Raw genomic sequence first — 22,244 nt, 5'->3', positions numbered from 1 at the left:
AATCCAAGCTGAATCTTAAGTTGATGCCTGGCTACAAGGCCAGGCCAGGGACTCCTGTGGAGGATGGCTACAGAAAGGGAGCTCCTCAGCGATGGGTGCCAAGAGGCGTCCTTCAGCCCTCCCTGGGCCGGTCCCGGCTCCGTCTGGCTCATGAACCGGTTGCTGAGGGACAATTCCTTGCACGGTGCCACTGAGGTCATTGGTCAGATGTGAATCTACAGGTGCACCTAGGGCTAACTGGCAGCAACCAGAATAGAGAAATGGATGTACTATGTACCTGGAGGGGCATGTGTGGCAACGCCTGATGGGCTCTCCCTGCCTCAGCCTGCAGGATTCAGGAGAATGGATGGAAAAAGCTTGTTCTATGTGGGAATATACATGGATAAAATGGAGACTGGAAAATGATCATGCTGGGAAAGGAAAGTCAGACTCTCTAAGGAAGCTCCTCTAAGTGAACTAACTACGTCACACAGGCAGTGTCTACACTAGCGTTTTGTATTATTTCATTCCGTGAGTTAGATTTAGTCACAGAGGACCTGACAATGTAGCTCCAACCTTAACAACGGAAAGTAGGAAGTTGCTCCTGCTCTTTGGCCAAAGGTTAAATGCAATTTAAGACATCCTAAAGAAATAAAATATTTTCAAATGGGTAGGAAATCAGCATCACACAGACCCTGAGTTCCAAAGCCACATCCACCTTGCTGTTTATAAAGTGTTTTATTCCGATGGGCAGTGTAGATGTATAAAAAGGTCAGACTTCAATCCTTAAATTAAAATTAAAATTGTTTATATAAAGAGCTAATCCAGTGCAACAATTAAAACCAAAGAAAATCTGAAGGCATCTTATAGAACATGAAGATGTCCAGTTTGGGGAATTGATAATATTATTGCTTTCTTGGACTGGAAGGAGAATCTCCCCAATTGCTTTAAGGCCCATGAACTGTGATTTCCCACCTGGAAACGGACAGTGTCCTCTTCACATCTTGAGTCACAGAACTGTCTATAAACACTGAAGCCCAGGTTAGTGTTTTCTGAAGTTTTTAAGTATTTTTAAACATGTCTAAAAGCAAAGAACCATTACCACCAAAACCCATTTAGCATATAAAGCCATAAGGAACAGGCACAAAGAATTTCAACACCAACAAAATGTGAGGCAGGGTTTGCACTTTGCACACACACAAAATCTAAATCTAAAGGGTTTCCCAAATCTTGTTCCCTACTTTTTCCTCTTGTTTCTGAAATCAATTTTACCACACTGCACAGATGTGTACTGAGATCTGGGGGAACCGGCTTGGCCCATGTCTTGGTCATCCTACTTTCCAAGGAAAAGACTGTTGGTGGCAAACACTCCCCAGAGCGCTGAGGGCTGGTACTGTGTGTGTATGGGAGAGGGGGTGCTCGTTCACAAGGGACAGCACAGCGGGGGGGGGGCTTGTTCCCCTGGGAGAGCGTTTCGGCTCACTTGTTTGCTATTTCACGGCCTCAGTTTCATAAAGCCAATTCCTGTGTTTACACCCAGTTACCAAAATCACATCTGTGGTATCTGGAAAAAGACACACCTTGGACTGGGACATTCATTATGACTGTCAAGCGATTGGCAATTGAGACATTCCTTTTCACCATGAAAGCTGGGGGACATTTGCCAAAACGCCAGAGGTGGTGCTAGCTGTTTCAGGAAGTGCAGGCCTAACAGAGCAGGTGGGGCCTGGGCAACGCACCCACCAGTCTTCCAAGACCCAAGCAAGGTCCTCGAGCATCTTGTGCTTTTCTTACGTCTCTACGGGTCTGTCTGTTCTGGGCTCCCAGCACCCCTGTCCTTGGTCCAACAAGCCTCTGCCCCAAACACATACTCAAACCCGAGCCATTAACAAGCCAAGCACAGCAGCGGTCAGGAGCTGCCCAAAAGTCAGCACGCCAGGTAGTTCACGCGGGCTTCAAGAGTGTGGGGGGGGCAGAAAGTCCCTCCTCCTGAGACATCGTAGAAAAGTTTTACCCAGGCTGCTGGGAGAATGAGAAGGGAAAAGCTCTTTGCAACTTTTAAGACACTTTTCTTTTGGTTTCCATTTATTACTGCATCAAGGGTGTCAAAACCGCTGGCTGAAAGGAAAAGAAAACATACATACAGTCAAATCATACAGGTGCTGAAAAGAAAAAGAGAAGTATGGATAAAATAATGAAACACCAAAGAATATTTAAATGTTTATTTTTATGTTAAAAACGATGTGTTACCCTGTGGTTAGAATATACCTTTATATGGGGAAATGAAGTCACTTTATTTCTGAAATATTTCCAGAGAAAAGAAAAGAAATAACCCAAAAGTAATGAAGAGTAAGATCAAAGTGTTCCAGTATTTCCATCAACAATCCCAGCATGAGCGTGTCCTCTCCAGGACAGGATTCCCAAGTCAGTGCATTTTACGATGTTATGTCTCAGTGTTTTACCCATCAGTTTAGATCTTTCTGAGTGGGATGTCTGTACATTTAAAAGCTACAGCTCTGCATGCTTTTATTTTAAAATGTACTTATTCTGATACACCTCTCAATGTTATATTACACACATATATATCTGCTCTCCATAATTCAGTGTAACTTTTCCACCATCCATTCTATCGTTTTAGTTAACAGAGGATATGCATTACATTACACATGCATAATTTTAATGGAGGAGATGGTTACCTAGTTTATAGGCCATTTATCTTGTTAGTACAGAGACTGAAACGGGGGGCCAAGACCATCTTTGAGGGGACGTGCAGGTGTCCTCTGGAGCTGCTGTTGCACTGAGTCCTCCAATGGACAGGCTTTACTGTGGTCCCCACATTCCCACACTGGAAGAGCTGAAGAATGAGGAGTGAAGCGCACAAAGCCAGGCTATCCAGGACTTAGAAATCATCAAGGTACCAAAGATTTAGTCTACAGTTGTGGCCATGGGACAAAAATGAATCCATCATTTCCCCTGCATTGATGTTTTCAAACAGAAACGCCTGGCTAGATTTTAAAGGCTGTTATAGTCTGCAAACTTGACCTTGCTGGTGTGCGATATAAGACAGCTAGGAAGTTCTGTTTCTCCTCTCTTGGTGCATGTAGCATTTTGTGGGCTTTGCTAGGTGGTGTTCTGGGAGAAACTTTGAGCATCTTCTCTCCTTGCTGTCAACTGCAGTGTGTCCAAGAGGAAACTCCAGCTCGCTCCTCTGGCAGGCGATTCTCCACCCCTGCACTCCGGCCTCGGCAGCAGCCTGTCTGGAGCCCGGGAACCGTCTTCTCATGATCTCTAGGGGTTAGGCCGTGTGGTCCCCGTGAGTGCCTGAGCCCCCCGTGTGACCCACAGCCGTCACAGCTGGTGCTGCTTCAGGAGGCATCTGACCCACTCTTATGGAATGGAAGGGACTTGATAAATATTGTTTGGTTCAAGTTATTCATTTAGAGTAAGACTATGGCTAGCTCTGCTATGAACAGGCAGATGTAAGGCCCCAAGGGATTCGATTTCAAGACTAAATATTCTATGTTCCTCCCCCCACCCCTCCATTTTAGTTTAGATATTTGGGGATGTAATGTCTATTAGTTTTGACTAGTTGGAAAACAAGGCCATGGATTCTAATCAGCAGAAAATATTTAGAACAGATAAAACTTCAATTTAAGTTCTGTTAATCTGAATAAGGTCCATGCCAAATCAGAACAACTGAAAGTCACTGATGATTCCCACTCAATATTCTCGTGCTCTTCAGTATCCACACACACACATTTGTATCTGTGTATATGTGTGTTGTATGGTAAAAGGGACCCCTCTCCCCAGCCTTTCCACTTGTTTCTCATTTTGAATTGTCTGAGATTTTTCATAAAGGAACAAAGGTGATCTAGGGTCACTCCAGCTGAGCCTTCTTAGCCCACGCTTGCTCCCGCACCGCGTCCAGCACGCACAGGCTCATGGTACTGGAACTGCTCTAACCACCAGGCGGCCGTAGCGGCAGTCCCCAGGATGGTAGTTTCTCTTGCTTCCCCAGCCTGCCCCAAACGACACCGCACACCCAAGCCATCCTCTGCAGTAGGAGACAGCCTGCTCTGTGTGGGACACTCACCCTTAACTGAGCTGAGGACCCTCAGTTTCAGAAACACCTGGGCCAAACGTGGAGGCTCCACGGAGAGAGAACTGGCCACGTCTTCCAGAGGGAGCAGGGCTCATTTAGAGAACTGCAGGCCAAGGAGCTCGTGAGCCTCTCTTTGCCCACTGCGTTGGTGAGGCCACCTCCACCACACACTCTGAAGGGCAGTGGTGCCTTCCTGTGGCTGAGGAGCTCTTCCTACAAGGTGCTCATCTCTGGAAATTCCTTCTGCAGCAATTGCCTTGGGTCTCTTGGCTCCATTCTCTTGTCAAATTTAAGGGTTCTTGAACCTGACCAGCTTCAGTTCCAAAGCCTCACTATAACACAGGACCAAGCAAATACCTGCCTTGGATGTCAGAGGCACCTCACCTGTAATGTGCGCACTGTCCACCAACACACTGTCGCCCTATGGGCAAAAGATACAAGAAGAGCCTTACGGCTGCCAACGAGAGGAGCCCTGAGAGAGGCTGGGCTATGCTGACCCTACCAGGGACCCTATCGCAAGAGGGGGGACTGAGCTCCTAGGGACTAGCTCCTGGGAACTAGCCAACTGGAGTCAGAGGACCGCCCAGAGGGCTCCTGCAGCTCCTTCTATCTTTTGGTCCTCAACATTCTACTTCTTAGAGATACAAATGCCTCGACAGAGCTTACGGTGGGGCATACGAGCCCAGTGTGTGTTTTGCCAGCAATCCCATCTTAATAAAAATGTTGTCACATTTTCCTAATCATGCTTTGTTGACACCACTCATGCTGTTCTTCAAATAACATTTTCTATTTAAAACTTACGCAGGGAGGCACCTTTTTTTCCTTCTTGCCACTCGGATTTTCCAATTGTGGTGATTTTTCATAGCAACTGCTTATGCTCTGGAACAGTCATTTATTTTTAGGATTCCTTTGAGCATCCCATTGCTTTTCTCCTTTGGTGCACTCTCCGTGAAGGTTTCATCTCTGCCAAAATCATGGTTGAGGAATTTTTTGTTGTGTTTTGATCGTTGTATGGGTGAATTTCTATTTTGCTGGGCTGAAGTATTTTACTTTCTTATTTTTATTTTTGGTCTGATAAAATGGGAGGTTTAATGGACAGCTATTTCCTAAGCAATTTCCTTTCTGTGTATATCAATTCTACTTTGAGCATAATAAATTGTATTGACCACAAGTATTCAGATAGATACAGCTGTTTTGAGGCCTTGCTGCCCTCAGAAATGGGCCCCAGGAGTTCCCCATGAATTTGCACCAAGCAGAGGATAAGGCGAAATGTTTGGTCTGTGATTCACAACTTTACTTCCAATGTTGCCACTTCATGAAGCACACTGTAAAGAGATGGCCCTCCCTCAGGGTATGTCACTCGCACTTTAAGGAAAAGCCTGGTCCAGGTCTGAAGGAGGAGAGAACGTGAGGACCAGCTTCTGAGCCACGGCCCAGAACACTGGAGTGTGGGAAACTGAAGAACACCTGACATCGTGCATGGACACCAGGAAGTAACACGACACGGCAAAGCCCGGGGAGGAAAACGCACGTGGAAATCAAACAGATCTCAAAGAAAAGACGGAAATCTCTTCTCTTCATGTTTCAAAAAAGAATTCCAGAGGTCAAAGGAACCAAGTGCAGGTGCAAATGTATATAAAAATAATGAGCCGTGCTCGTAACAAACAAGGAGAGCCACATTCAGTTATCTTTCACATACGTCTAATCTCAGGCCAAGGGCAAGAAATGTCCGCTGTGCTTTAAAAGGTCTAGAATAGAAAAATCAACACCCAAATCTTTCCTAATTCCAAATGGCTTTTTGTCACTAGATGACTAACAATGTCGGTGGGGTCAGGTTTATTACATTCGCACTGAGCTAGTACCAGGCAGTATATAAAACTGTTGTCTTAGGATTTCTCCAGTCCCTACATGTGGCTGTGTTAGAAGCATTTCCCCAACTAAGCCCAGCTGCTTTCACCCTGCAGGCCTCTGCTACTTGCTTAGAGAGGATCCCACCAGCCCTCCACCAACGAAGCTGTGTCAAATCATCCCCTATTGCTCATCAGACTCACCGCTCCACCATTCAAAAAACAGAAGGCATAAAGGTGAATACGAACATAAGAAAGTCACTCACATCTGCTCCTGCAGCCTTTCCATGTAGTCTCTGAAGTCCTGGGCGTCCCCCAGCCCCATGTCCTGGCAGACCCACTTAATGCTGTCATCGCTGTCGAACAGGATGGAGTTGGTGTACGGGCCGCCGTCCTCCGGGAGAATGGTGGTGTAGGAAGTAAACTTGACTCTCTTCCTCTTGGGGCCTGAAGGGTTTATTGGGTCAGTCTTCATTTCCTTCTCGTAGACATAGTCAGGAGGTCTGAGGAGCTGGCTGTGGAAAGTCTTCTGGGAGCTGCCGTTGAGAAGGAAGTTCCTCTCCCCGAGCTGCAGCCCCCTGTCTATCATGGTCGTGCACTCCTCCGACGGGAGCGTGATGTCAACGGGGTTCTCCAGAAGCTCCACCTCGTTCCCCAGCCAGACCCAGTCGTGGGAGTGGGGGATGTTGCCCTGCTCGCTCACGGCAAACCTTTTGTGTCTGTACTTCCAAGCAAACGCCACGCAGTTGATCAAGAAGACGAGAATGGCCAGGCAGAAGATGCAGAGCAGGGCGTACATGCCGATCTCCAGGTCAGTTAGCCCCCTGGAGGTCACCGTCAGGTCACCAGGACTGTTGGGCTCGGGTAACTTCCCGCGCGTGGGGAAGCTTGTGAAGGCATCTGGACCACCGCTCTTGAGTAGCTTCTTCTTCTTTCCCTCCATGGGAGACCGCGGCGTTGTGCTTTTGTTGGCACCTTCCCCTTGGCCAACAGATGCGCCATGTTGGAACCACTCCTGAACTGCCCTCTCCTGGTTTCCTTCTCACTCTATGGAGTTACTGAGATGGCCTTTATACTCCCAATCTGTGCCCTCGATGTCGTTGGTGCCTCCTTGGTGCTCACCCACACTTGGTTCAAATTTGACCTTGACATGTCCTTTACCACAGCAAGAACACTCTTCCTCTTGGTCTTCTGACAAGGTTCACTGATCATAAGTTCTAACTTAATCAAGGGCCCTTGCCCTTCCCCCTCTGCAACCACGATCGGCCATTTGGACTGAAGGTTTGGCTGGACAGACACCACCATTTCATCCAATGACGAGACAGTGATTGAAAAATCCTTGGGATCATAAATGTCTAAAGGTGTTGCTGAACCATCACTGAACAAGATCCAAGAACTGACTATTGCTTCCTAAGAAAAATGAAACCAAAGCATTATGTTATAATCAGGTTCCTTCATGTTTGCAAACAAAAATATGACTTCCCATACATTATTCTTTAAATTTACAAACTGAGAAAAATAAACTATGTTTTATAATCTTGAACAAATTTGGCCTGCCTTGAATTGGCATCAATAATGTACTTTAGCCCCACTGGTATATAAGGAATAAAAAATATACTTCAATGAATACAGTACAATGTCTATTAATTTATTGCATGCCATACAACAGAATTTGACTTTGACCTTTCCAAAAACATTTGAAAGATCAGGCAATTTATCTGAATCAATTTCAGGTACAACTACTCAGGCTACTGTTTAGGACAGCATCGCACTGAACATTCTCTACTAGGAAGCCAATGCACTGGCTGGAGTACCTGTGGAAAGCAGCACTATGAGACTGAACTGCTTGAAAGACATGGCATCCCTGGCATCTTTATAAGTGACTCGCTGAAAGTTTAAAGATGGAGGAGAAATTTAGAGTTGACAATAATTTCAGTAAACAATAGCAATTTGGTGCCTATTAGCCATGCTTGTTTGGGCAGCTCGAACAGTTTCCAAGTACCAGAAAACACCTGCTTTGGGGAAAGTGAAAACACGAGATCCCTTGTGCACAGTCTAGCAGCAGCCCACACCTAGCACAGGGAAGCCCACTGGAAAGCAAATGGCATATGGCAGGTGGTTCATGTGCAAAGGTGTAAAACAAGGAAATGCATCCAAGCCACCGAGTTCTTTTCTCAGAAACAAGACACAATGGATAAGAAGCGGGAAGAAGCTTCAGGAATCACCAGTCCTCGCTGCAAGTACTGCAGGGATCCTCTCTGCAGGGTGTGGTAAGGGAGAGAATGTCATTTCCACTGACCAGGGACACAGGGCCCCTGGCCGCTCACCTGCTGGGGGGCTTGAAGAATATCCTGCGCAGTTGCTGTGGAGACGATGGCTCTTCTGTCTGCTCTGTGTGGCTGCAGGGAAAGAGACAAGCCAGCCACGAGCTGCATGCCCAGGTCTGTGATGGTGACACGGTCATCCAGGACAACCACTGTCTTCTCAGCCAGGATGGAGTCAGAGAGAGGCGAGAGAACCTTCGAAAGCAAGCGGGAAAGCTCGTGTGTCCTCTCCCTGCAGCCACTTTAAACTCCTTAACTGACATCTCCCTCAGTGTGTTCTCCCAGCTCTCTGCTCAGTGAACGTGCTCACGGGAATGGCTTAGGCATGTGCTATGCTATTGTTGAGTTACATCTACCCACTGAAGAAGGAGTTTTACCAAGTCCACCCTGGTCTTGTCTTTTCCTTGTTTCATGTGATAATAGCAGTAGTATATTCTCTGGTAAAAGTTAAATGCCCATGTGGGTACTGGGCACTCAAAGAGTAACATTTGCCCAATAAATACTTATACTTTGAAAGTAACAGAAATGTGGTAAACCTGAAACAGGCTCAGCCATCTTCCCCTGCTCACATGCCTTCTGACGGGCAGCTGTGTGGTCGTCACGGAAATATAACGATGACTGCGTGGGCCGTGGTGACGTCAATGGGGAAACCAGTTAAACAAGGCAGGAAGGGACCCGTGATGTCCTGAAGAGCCGGCCCTCCTAATTAACCATCTAATTTGCAACCAGTGGTGACTGAAACCTGGAGAAAAGCACGTGCTAGGTAGAATTTCTAGAACGGCCCCCAAGGGCGACCTGCCCTGGTCTTGGAGCCTGTGCCTAGAGAGATTACTCCTGTGATTACGTTCTGTTAAAAGGCACAGGTGATCTTAAGGTATGGGTCCAATGTAATCATGTGAGCCCTTAGAAGCAGAGCCCCCTCCCTGGCTGATGGCAGATGGGGCAGTCAGGCAGGTTCAAAGCATGGGACAGAGTCTGGACACCATGGCTGATGATGGGGGCAGATGAGCCAGGGTGCAGGAGCCCCTGGGAACAGAGAATGGTCCTTGGCTGACATCCTGAAAGGAAACAGGGCCCTCCCATGAGGAACTGAATTCTGCTCACAACCTAAACTGGAGAATAGTCTGGATAGCTCTTCTTCGAAGCCCCCGCTTGCAAATCTGCCCAACTGCCACCTCTATTCCAGCCCTGGGAGACCCTGAGCGGAGGTGCCATGGAGCTCACTCAGCCTTCTTCCTGACGTGTGGAACTCTGGGCTAATGACAGGTACTCTTTTAAAGTGCTAAGTTCGTGGTAACTTGTGACACAGCAATAGAAAATTAATACATAATAAAACACTTATGGGGAAGCGGATTTGGCCCAACAGATAGGGCATCCACCTACCACATGGGAGGTCCGCAGTTCAAACCCCAGGCCTCCTTGACCTGTGTGGAGCTGGCCCATGCACAATGCTGATGCATGCAAGGAGTGCTGTGCCACACAGGGGTGTCCCCCGTGTAGGGGAGCCCCACATGCAAGGGGTGTGTCCCATAAGGAGAGCTGCCCAGCGCAAAAGAAAGTGCAGCCTGCCCAAGAATGGCAGCACACACAAGGAGAGCTGACGTAGCAAGATGATGGAACGAAAAAGAGACACTGATTCCCGGTGCCACTGACAAGAATACAAGTGGACACAAAAGAACACAAAGCAAATGGACACAGAGAACAGACAACTGGGGAGGGGAGACAAATATATACAAAATAAATCTTAAAAAAAAAACTTATCATCCAGCTTTGTCAAAAATGAACTTATTTGCAAAATTCAAAATGTGACTTAATTAACGTGAACAGGAATATTTTTAATTTGGAGGAAAAGATTATGTTGCGACATTTCTGCATAATTATCCTGTCAAAATTGGCTAGAAAAAATAGTTTTACTATAATTATGAAATAGAAAGCACTTAACTATGGATGTTTTTATATTTAGTGCAAATACATTGTTTTTAAACTTTTTTATCCACTGTTCAAAGTATAACAGCTAAATGGTTAAACTTCAAGGATAGAAAAAAACTAGGTCTCATAGGTTCCACAGCCTTCCATTTGTGATATGAAGAAAGTAGAGTATCATATGGGGGAAACAATTGCTTACAATGTGTGTTTAATTTCATTTTCACTGGTAAAAGAAATTAGATATCTCAATTCTCCCTAAAATGCAAAAATCATTTTGAGCTTAGATTATCAGCCTCAATGAGCACTGCTGCTCCTCCTGCTCCTCTCCTGATCCCCTCGCACACATGCCGGTTGCACGCATGCACCTGGCACACCCACATGCACACCGCCCGCACAACAGCATCCTTGCAGGTGCCCTCGTGCCGCCTGGCACCAGGGGCAGCAGCAGCAGGAGGGGCCCGGCTGTACCTGCACCGTGGTTATCCCCGGCTCTCGCCCCACCAGGGTCCGGCCATCCTCCAGCTTAGCAATTCTCGGCTCCTCCACTTTCATGAACTCGGTCACGAGGCTGGTGATGTCCAGCTGCCAGTCGGGCCCCAGCATGTAGGTGAGCTGCCCTAACTCGGGCGACTCGGCCACGAACTGGGTCAGGACACGGACTGTGGCGTGCTGGTACTGCAGGGAGCAGCCTCTCCCTCTCTTCTCCTCGTCGTCCTCGTCCTCGCTTTCCCGGGTGGGCCTGGAAGCAAACGCGCCAAAAAGAATCAGCCCTGCCACTGCCCAGTTTCACACCCTCATTTTTCAGCTTCACGCGACACACGGAAAGCAATGAAACGGCCCTTGTGCCTGCCCGACCTGCTGGCCCGTGGTTTCACCGCCCGTCTGTCCGAAGTTCCTCTTGGGGATCGCTGTGCGCCTCGGGGGCTGCTAGCAGCCTGGGCCATGGGAGCCGGGAGCAGGCCTGCAGAGGACCCGGGCCAGGAAGGCAGGAGGGCCAGCACCGGCAGGCAGAGGCCCTGCCCTTGCCCTCTGGGTCCTGCAGGTTTGTCATTCTAAAATAATTCCCTGCGGGTGACAGAGGCAGAACCTTGGGCCTGAGGGGAGGGTGACTCTGCCTGGAGGACTGTCTGCTGGCCTTTTTTTTTTCTTTCCATTTTTTTTTAAAAGATACATATATCACACAAAATGTTACATTAAAAAATATAAGAGGTTCCCATACAACCCACTCCCCACCCTACCCCCTTATTTCAGCAACTTCTTTCATTAGTGTGGTACATCCACTGCATTTGATGAGTACATTTTGGAGCACGGCTACATAGCATGGATTATAGTTTACGTTGGAGTTGACACTCTCCCCCAGTCCATTCAGTGGGTTACAGCAGGATATATTCTGTCCAGCATCTGTCCCTGCAACATCATGGAGGACACCTCCAAGTCCTGAAAATGCCCCCATATCACAACTTTTTCCCTCTCCTGGCCCTCAGGAACTCCCGTGACCACTGTCTCCACATCAATGCTACAATTTCTTCCATTGCTAGAGTCACAGTAGTTCTATAGTAGAATACCAGCAAGTCCACTCTAATCCTTATTTCATTCCTCCATCCTGAGCACCCTGGGGTGGTGATGTCCCCTCCACCTCTAAGTCGAGAGGGGGCTCAGATCCCACGGCTGATGATGGGATTCTCCTGCTTGCAGCTGTAGACGCTCTCCGTTCCCTGGTGCGGTGGTTGACCATCCTCACCTCCCTGTCAGCTGACCTGGGTAAGTCAACGAACTGGAGAGTAGGTGCTGCAGCTCTGCGGAGGCTCAGGGCCCCCTGGCACACACGCCTCCCTGCGTGGCCTCCACTCAGGCACCCCACCCCTCACCTCACGAATGAAAATAACCACTTGCCTGAGGATCCAACAGGCCCAGGCGTGAGGGCAGCGGGGAAGGGCCCCTGGGAATTCCCTCAAAGCCGGCCCTTGAATCCCAGCTGGGCCGCTTTCAGGTCCAGCCTCCTCCTGGGCTGGGGCGCTCCACATCTGGCAGAGAAGGCCCCTCGGAGCTCACGGTCCTGAAGGCGGCAGGGCACCTCTCCCCTCCCACCTCCCTGCTCTCCCCTGAAATCCCTGCTGGAGGCGCGAAGCTGCTGCGAGGCAGGCTGCCTGGGATGAGCAGGGCGCCTCCACTGCCCCGCCCGCTTCTCCTTCCCCCCTGAGCACACCAGCCTGGCCCACCCAGCCGAGGCCCTCCCCTGAGGCCTGCTATCCACACCCCCCTGACATCCCATCTGCCTCCTCCCAAAACAGCCCCGCCCTGCGTGCTGTCCTGACCGGGCCTGGCGGGGGACTGCCGCCTCCCCGTGACCCTCCAGGGTGGGGAGCTGTGTCAGGGAAGGAGGGGCATGACTGACGTCTCCGTGTGAAGGCCCAGGCCCAAGGCTCTGGAATCCTGGGGGCTCACCACATGCGTGACATGAGGCATCTGACCTCCACAAGAGCCCCGAGGGGGCGGACGAGGAGGCCACCCCTGGGGTGCCTCCGCTGAAGTCAGCAGGAGTCGCCTGCTCAGGCAGGGCCCAGCCAGGCCGTCTGCACCCCCTGCTTGTTGTCTCCCACTTTATAGCTGACCCCCTTCGTTTCACATTAGCCATGAAATATGGTCCTGTGTTCACACGGAGAAAACCAGGCTCAGCGTGGTGAGGTGTGCAGCCTCCTCACGGGAAACTGCAGATTTGGGTCCGCTCCATCTGACTCCTTACACCCACTCTCTACAGCACGTCATCCCACCACCCTGAAAGTTCTGGGGACCACTGACCAATTGCTGTGTGGCTCTTTGCAGTTTTATCCCATGTAACCACCACCATAATCAAGATGCAGATCTGTTCCATTTCTCTCCACCACTCCCTCATCCTGCCCCTTCATATCGTCATTCCCCACTGTTAGCCCAGGGCAATCGCTTGTCTGTTTTCCATTTCTGTAATTTTGGTCTCTGCAGAATGTCAGAGTAAATGGAATTATATGGGATGTCACCTTTTGAAGCTAACATTTTTCCCTCAGCATAATTCCCTGGAGCTCCATCCTAGATAGTTCCCTTAATAGTTCACTCGTTTCACTGCTGAGTCGTATCCCATCATTTAGCTTTCCACAGTTCCTCACTCATCCATCCACTGAAGGACATGTGGGTTGATTCCAGTGTGGGATATTACAGATAGAGCTGCCATGAACGTTTGTACACAAGTTTTTGAGTGAACGTAAGTTTTCATTTCTCTGGGATAAATGCGAAAGACTATATTTGAGGTAATGTATGGTAAGGGAATGTATAGTTTGAAAAGAAAACTGCCGAACTGTTTTCAGAAGGCTGTGCGATTTTACACTCCCCACAGCACGGATGAGTGACCCAGTTTCTCCATAGCCTTACCTCATTTGGAAACACCACTATTTTTCATTTCAGTCATTCTGATAGGTGTGTCGTGGTATCTTATTGCAGTTTTAATTTGTATTTCCCTAATGTCTACTGATGTTGAACACCTATTCATGTGCTTATTTGTGCTCTGCATATCATCTTCAGTAAAATGTCTGTCCATGTCTTGTGCACACTGTTGAATTGTTTACTGTTGAACTGTACAAGTTCTTTTAATATTCTATATGCAGTCCCTTGTAGTATATATGGTTTCCAAACATTTCCTCCCAGTGTACAAACTATTTTTTCCTCCTATTAACATAGTCTTTCTCAGAGGAAACGTTTACAGTTTTGATGAGGTCCAATTTATCATTTTCCCTCTCATGATTCAAGCTTATGGTATCAAATCTAAGAACTCTTTACCTAGCCCTATATCTGAAGATTTTCTCCTACATTTATTTCTAAAAGTTTTATTGTTTTGTGTTTTACATTTAAGTTTGTGGTCCTTTTGGCTGATTTTAGTATAAATGTGAACATGGTATACCTTGACGTACATTTAGATCTCTTTAGATTGCAATTTTCAACATACAGATCCTGTATGTTGTGTTACATTACTATATATTTCATTTTCTTTGGTGTAATTGCAAATGGTATTGTGTTTTTAATTTAGGTTCTCACATGTTCAATGTTACTATATAGAAAGGTCATTAATTTTTCTATGTTTTTCTTATATCTTGTTGCTTTGCTGAACTAACTTATTTGTTCTACCAGATATTTTTGGTAGATTTTCTACACAATCATATCATCTACAAAGAGAGACAGTTTTATTTCTTCTTTTATAGTCTGTATGCCTTTTATGACCTGTTCTTGCTTGAATGTGCTGGCTGCAACTTCCAGAACTACCCTGAATAAGTGTGAGAGTGGACACATCTTTGCCTTGATCCTAATCTTAGAGGGAAAGGATTCAGTCTTTCACCATTAAGTATGGTGTGAACTGTAGGTTTTTGTACATATTCTTTATCAAGTTAAAGAAACTCCCCCTATTACTAATTGACTGAAGTGTTTATTTCATGGAAAGGTGTTGAGTTCTTTCAAGTGATTTCTCTACATCAACTGATATAATTTTCTTCTTTAGCCTTTTGATAATGTGGATTACATTGATTTTCAAATGATGAACTAGTCTTGTGAATAAATCCTACTTGGTCATGCTGCATACTTCTTTTAATACATTACAGGATTCAATTTCCTAATTTTTGGGGGGAGTTTGTGTATCTGATTTCATGAGAGATACTAGTTTGTGGTTTTCTTTGGGGAAGAAGACCATGTTTGTTTGGTTTTGCTATCAGGATAATAGTCATTTCTTAAAATGTGTTTGGAATTATTTCCTCTTCTAATTTTTGGAAGAGACTGCAAAATTAGCATTAATTCTACTTTAAATGTCTGGTAAAATTCTCCACTGAAATAACTTGGGCCCCGGGGAGTTGTTTCTTGGGAACTTCTTAATTATGGAATCAATTTCTTTAATGGTTATAGGACTGTTCAGATAATCTATAGCACCCTGGTTAAGTGCTGGGAGTTTGTGGTTTTTGAGAAAATAGTCCATTTCTTCTAGAATTTCCTTATCCTTTAGTTGGCTGCTGGCTCTATATTGATAATCCATGTTTCATTCCTGATATTGATGACGCATGTTTTCTGTTTTTATCTTTGTCAGTCTTGCTAAAGGTTTATCAATTTCATTGATTGTTTCAAAGAACAAGCTTTTAGTTTCATTGATTTCTTATACTGTTTGTATATCTTCACTTTCTTTGATTTCTGCTCTTTTATTTCCTTCCTTGTGCTTGCTCTTGAAGTATGAACCTAAGATTACTGAAAAGAGGCCTTTCTTCTTTGCTAACAATGTAATTAATTTCTCTCAGCAGTGCTTTATATCTTTGCATAAAATTTTGTAATATACTTTAATTTTAATTCAATTCTATGTAATTTTTATTTCATTTAATATTTCTCTTTGACCATGAGTTATTTATAAATGTTGAATAACTTCCAAGTGTTTGGAGATTTACCTGTTATCTTTCTAATACTGAATTCTTGGTTGATTTCATTATGGTCAGAGAACATAATCTGTATGATTGCAACTCTGTTAATTTTTTCTAAGGATTTTTTTTACAATATAGCTCTTTCCATTCTTTTACTTTTGACCCACTCAAGTTTTGTTTGCAGGTAGTTTCTTGCTGACAGGATATACTTGTATCTTATTTATCATCCATTCTCAATCACTGACTTTTAATAGGTACATTGAGACCATTCGCATTTAAAGTCATCATGATATTTTACAGCTTAAGTCTGGTGTTTCACTGTTTTCTGTCTGTTGCTCCTTTGTTGGGTCCCTATTTGTCTTTTGTTGCCCTCCTGTGGGTTACTTGAACAACTTTTTAAATATTCTGCACAGCCTACTGATACCAATGTCTCACCACTAAGAGTGAAGTACACATACCTTACTTCCATTTAAGTCTTTTCATCATCCCCATTTATAAAACGTAATTGTTTCAAGTATCTCTTCTGTACAACTAAGTGTCATATCAGCTGGTGTTACCATTTTTGCTTCAACTATCAAATACTTAAGAAATTTGTGATAATTTATCATGTTTACTACTATTTTCACCCAGCTTTTATTATCCTTTCCTTTTTTAATGTCCAAACCTTCTCATTCTATCATTTTTTTTTAGTGAATTTTTTTAGAGAATTTCTTAAGGGTGGGTCTCTCAGAAACAAGTTCTCTTAGTGTTTTGTTTTGTTTTGTTTTTATTCTGAGAATGTCTCTATTTTCCCTTCATTTCAGAAGGATACTTTAGCCAGACACAGAATTCACCATTGATAGTTTTCTTTCAGTACTTGAAAAATGTTATGTAACTTGGTTACATGGTTTCAAGTGAGAAGTTTGCTTCATTCAAATCCCTATTGGTAATGCATCATTTCTATGAATGCCTTAAAGATTATTTTCATTTTAATTTTCAGAAATTTAATTATGATGTGTCTTGACATGGATTTCTTTGGGTTTATCCTTTGTGGCATTCCCTCAGCTTCTTGAATATGTAGGTTTATGCCTTTTCCATACTTGGAGAGTTTCCATCCATTATTCCTTCAAATACATTTTCAGTCCTACACTCTTTCTCCTCTCCTTCTGGGGTTCTAATAACAGAATTTTAGATCTTGTGCTATTGTCTTACAAATCCCTGATGATCTATTCATTTCTTTTGAGCCTATATTCTCTCTGTTGTTCATATTGAGTACATTCTATGGAAATGTTCTCAAATTCACTGATTTTTATCCTCTATTCTTGAGCTCATCCAGTAGGATTTTTTTAATTTTGGTTACTGTATTTTTCAGTTCTATAATTTACTATTGTTGTTTTTTTTAAATTCTACTTCTTTGCTGGCATTTTCTATTTTTTCATTTGTTCAAGGAGATTGGTATATACTCATGGAAGAATGTTTTTTATTCTGCCTAAAATCCTTTTAGATCATTCCAACATTTGGTTCATCTGGGAACTGGCATTGATTGACTCTTTTCTCAAATATTCTAGTTCTTGGTTTGCAAAATCATTTTAATTGTATTCTGAACATTTTGGATATTATATAGGAGATACAACAGCCTACTGAAATCCATTATAGCCACCAGTCACCTAGTTTAGGTTTAGCATGTAGATGCTGACCTAATTTTGTTGCTTTTGGTTTTAATTAAAATTTGGTTTTTAGAGTCCTTGTAGTACTGTTCTGCTTTGTTTCAAGCCCCAGGCACCATGCAGGCTCGTCAATTTCTGAAGGACTATATTTCCCTAGTGTGGCAGTTTGCATGGTTTATGAATTCCAAAAATAGATAATGGATTGTGTTTATAAACTGGTCTGTTCTTCTGGGCATATTAGATTGCAGTAGATTCAGAGGTTTCACTTCTACTTGATTAAATTATGACTAAGGCTTTGAATGGGCCACATCAATAGGATGGTCGAGTTCCTGCCCCATTGCTGGGTGGGGATGGACAGAGAAAACGACACGGCAGAAGAGAGAGTTTGAGTTTTGATGCTGGAGCCCCAGGAAATAAATACAGAGGGAAAGAACATAAAGGAAGAGAGACAACTCTGTATACACAGCAGAGTCCTGGGAAGAGAATGAGCCTGACAGCCTATAAGGCTGCAGCTGAGCCCAGAGAAAAACAAGCCCAGGGAACGAGACAGGTGAGATCAGAAGAAGCTGGGACCATGGAGCCTTAAGAGGAAGGGGAAGGCTGCACTGTTGCAGACATCGCCCGCCATCTTGCTCAAAACATGGCAAATGACTTTGGTGAGAAAGTACCTCTTATGGTACCTTGAGTTGGACTCTTTAGGGCCTGGTATCTGTAAGCTTCTGCCCCAAATATACACCCTTTATAAAACCCAACAGATTTCTGGTCCTTGGCATCAGCATCCCTTTGGCTGACTTATATACCTAGGACAGGCAGAAGGTTGGGAGATAATAGGCTTACGAGACAGTATCACCCACCTGGGTCTGCCTGGGTTCTAATGATAAGAATTTTAGATCTTGTGTTTCATCAGGTGAAAGTTATAAACCTTCAGGCATCAGCAAAGGATATGACAGCCAAATCACTGACTTTTCTTTCGAGCGTGCTTTCCTGACAGTGAATGCCTTAATTTCTACATCTTTTGCCATGTGGATAGGCTTAGAATTTCCAACATCATCAGGTCCTTGAATCTTTAAAAATTATCTCTCCTCTTGCATTTTACTAAAAGCAGCTACAAGAAACCAAGATGCACTTTCAAAACATTGCTTGGAAATCTCCCCAGCTAAACCTCAAACTTCATTTTCTTTTCACGGGACCACAGGACACAACTTCATTAAACATCCTGTCAGAACACAACAAGGGTCCACCTTCCTCCAGTTTCCACTAACATGGTTCCTCACTTCCTTCTGAACTCTTGGCATTGTTTTGGTTTTGTTTGTTGCTGTTGCTGTTTTCTAAGAAAAGCTGTAGTTTACAGAAAGATCATGCATAAAATAGAGTTCCCACATACCTGCTCCATCTACATTCCACATCAGTGTGGTACCTTTGTTACAGCTGATGAGAGAACAGCATTAAAATTGCAGAATTATCTTTAGCCATAGTTTGCATCAGGATTCACTGTATTGTATAGTCTTATGGTTGTTTTTTTAAATTTTTTATGTTCTAGCAACAACATACCACTTAAAATTTACCCTTTTAATGACATTCTTATATATAATTCAGTGATGGTAACTGCATCCACAATATTGTGTTACCATCATCACCATACATTACCAAAACTTCTGTCACCCCAAACAGAAACTCTGCACCTGTTAAGAATTAACTCCCCATTCCCGATCCCCACCTCAGCCCCTAATATTCTGTATTCTAGTTTCTGACTCTATGAATTTGCTCATTCAGAAACATTTTTAAAGTCTAAGTTTCTAGTAACAGCTAATTCACAATGATTTATGCTTTCTCTGAAACGATTTAGGATTTCTCTAAAATGCTGCTCACTTTGTTCTGCAGCCTGTTAAAGCAGCATCTTTAACACCCGCATTTCTGATCACTGTCTGTTCAAGGTGTTTGAGGCTTTTACTATCGTTCTTACAGCCTTAACCCACAGCCTGATGTCAAAGGCACTCTCTCACATTTAGGTGTTTGTTACAGCAGCACAACAGCACTAGGAAACAACGCATCTATCAGTTTTCTTTTGCAACATTTAAAAAATTACCACACATGTACTGGCTTAGAACAGTTCTATAGGTCAGAAAGCTGGGCAGTAACTGTGATGATTTCAGCACAATATTGTGAATGTAAATTAATACCACTGAACAACTTGAAATGCCACTTGAATGTGGCTAAAAATGGGAAATTTTGAGTTGTACATGTTACTATGATCAAAAAGTTTAGAAAACATAATAATAAAGGGGTCCAGAGAGGCTCAGTTGAGATCTCTGCATAGGGTCTCAAAAGGCAGAAATCACACTTTATGCAAAAATCCATGCAAAAATAGTTCAAAAACATAAATATAAGAGCTAGAACTATCATACCCCTAGAAGAAAAGGAGGTAAACATGTTCAAAACCTTGCATTAGGCAATGGTTTCTTAGGCTTCATACCTAGGGCACAGACAGCAAAGAAAATATAGATAAATGAGACCTCGTCAAAATAATTTTTTGTGCATCAAAGGATTTTATCCTGAAAGCAAAACGACAAACTACACAATGGGAGAAAATATTTGGAAACCACATATCTGATAAAGGTTTAATATCCAGAATATATAAAGAAATCATTCAACTTAACAACAAAAAGACAACCAACCCAGTTAAAATATGGACAAAACAACTTGAATAGACATTTCTCCAAAGAGGATTTACAAATGGCTAGAAAATGCATGAAAAGATGCTCAACATCATTAACCACCAGGGAAATACAAATCAAAACCACAATGAGATACTATTTTACACCCATTAGAATGGCTATTTTTTTTTTAATTGAAAATTTCAAGTGTTAGAGAGGATGCAGAGAAATAGGAACACTCATTCTTTGCTGGTGGCAATGTACAATGGTGGAACAATTGTGGAAAACAGTTTGGCAGTTCCTCAGAAAGCTAAGTATAGAACTACCATATGATCTGGCAATCCCACTACTAGGTATATACCCAAAAGAATTGAATGCAGAGACTCAAACAGATATTTGCACACTGATCTTTACAGCAGCATTATTCACAATTACCAAAAGATGGAAGCGAACCAAGTGTCTATCATCCAATGAATGGATAAATAAAATGTGGTAGATATACAATGGAATACTGTTCAGCCGTAGAAAGAAATGAGTTCCTGATATATGCAATGACATGGATGAACCTTGAAGATATTATGTTGAGTGAAGTAAGCCAGACACAAAATGACAAATACTATATAATCTCATTGATTTGAAACAATTAGAATAAACAAACTTATATAGTCAGAACTAGAATATAGGTTACCAGGTGATGGGGTGGGGATAGGGAATGGGAAAGCAAGGCTTAATAGGAAGTTAAATACAGGGTTCCTGTCTGGAATGATGGAAATGTTTTAGTAATGGATGGTGGTGATGGGAGCACAGTATTGCAAATGTAATTAACAGCACTGAAATATTTATCTGAATGTGATTAAATGGGGAAATGTTAGATTGTATATATGGCAACAGAATAAAAATGTTTTAAGAATCCATAGAACTACTCTGCACAAACAGTGAACCCTAAACCATGGACTCTAGTTAATAGTATAATTATAAACATGCACTCTCGTCAATTGTAACAAATGTTCAAAACCAATGCAAGGAATTAATAATAGGGTGGTATATGGGTATCCTGTATTTATTCATGATTGTTCTGTAAGCCCACAACATCTCTAATAAAGAAAAAAATTTAAAAAAAAAAACCACTGGGAGTGTTTCCCTTTGGCATCATGGTGGAAAAAAAAAGGCTGAAATCAAGGTGCCGGCCTGGCTGTGCACTTACCTGGAGATGCCAGGGAAGAATCAGCTTCCAAGTTCATTCAGAGTGTTGGCAGAACTCAGTTTCTTATGGCTGTAGGCCTGAGGTTTCTGCTTCTGGCTGGGGGGCAGGCAGAGCCTGTGCTTAGCTCCTAACGACTGCCCTCATCCCACAGCACGTGGCCTCCTCCCTCTCCAATGCCAGCAAGGGCGAATCAAGTTAGTCTCTCACCTTGAATCTCTCTGACTTCCCTTTTTGCTGCCATCTGGAGAAGACCTTCTGTTTCTAATGAGTGCAAGAGTTGGGTCAGGCCCACCTGGAGAACTTTCAAGTCTCAAGTCTTAAAGGACCTGGGGTTTTAATCACACCTGTAAAAACCCCATCACAGCCATACCAGATTAGTGTTGACTGAACACCAGGGGAAGGAGCTCTCTGGGGCCCCTCATTGGAATTCTACCTATGACAATAGGTATCACTTCTAAGAATTCTTGGGAAAAACTATTCAGTAATATTATTTCCAATTTGTAGATAAGAAAACTGAGGTTAAGTAACTTGTCCAAGATCACACACTGTGAGCGGCAAAGCCAGGGTCAAAAGCCAGGCAGCCTTACTCGAAAGCCTGCATTCTTGACTATAAGACTGCACTCCATGGATGTGGTGTGACATTTACAAGCAGGGAACTGAGAATAACATTGGAATGAATAACGGAGAGATGAGGAATGAAGATGACTACATCCTGCTTGGAAGTGATTCTTGGGCATTATTTTACTTAATCCTAACCACTACACTATGGGGTAAATACTATTTTTAGTCTCATCATTTTCTCAGGCTAAAGTGCTAGTAAGGAGCCAGGTCAGGTCCATCTGACCCCAAGCCCGGTCTGCTGGTACCTGTGGACACTGCTTCCCCAAGGGCCGGCCCACCCCTCCCCACCACCAAGATCTGGCTCGATGGGGCAGCAGGCACACGACCTCTCCGAGAGCGCTTCTACTCTCGGCCTCCTACCTTCTGCTGGGGGCCACTGGGATCCTCCAGCCCTTGATCTGGCTCAGCTCCGGGTCCGAGATCTCAATCTGCAGAGGGAGTCTGGAGGCCCAGACGGTGACCTCTAACTGGGAGGTGAAGTGCTGGTGGGTGAAGTTCACAATCGTGTCCACTTTGCTCTTCAT

The 22,244-nt window shown here is 44.1% G+C and overlaps 1 long non-coding RNA gene and 1 pseudogene across 1 annotated transcript in view; one reads left to right on the top strand and one right to left on the bottom strand.

Moving 5' to 3' along the window:
• LOC131278858 (uncharacterized) overlaps nt 1–6,235 on the top strand; it is a 27,342-nt gene extending 21,107 nt beyond the window's left edge. The window contains exon 3 of the long non-coding RNA XR_009186310.1: nt 6,046–6,235. This is a non-coding gene — a long non-coding RNA (uncharacterized lncRNA). The remainder of the gene's footprint in view (nt 1–6,045) is intronic.
• On the bottom strand, nt 6,191–22,244 carry LOC131278857 (transmembrane protein 132B-like; annotated as a pseudogene).

This window comes from Dasypus novemcinctus, chromosome 6 (assembly GCF_030445035.2).
Source record: "Dasypus novemcinctus isolate mDasNov1 chromosome 6, mDasNov1.1.hap2, whole genome shotgun sequence".
Taxonomy (NCBI): domain Eukaryota; kingdom Metazoa; phylum Chordata; class Mammalia; order Cingulata; family Dasypodidae; genus Dasypus; species Dasypus novemcinctus.
Note: the sequence above shows the minus strand (reverse complement) of the source record. Positions and strands in the feature narration are given on the sequence as shown.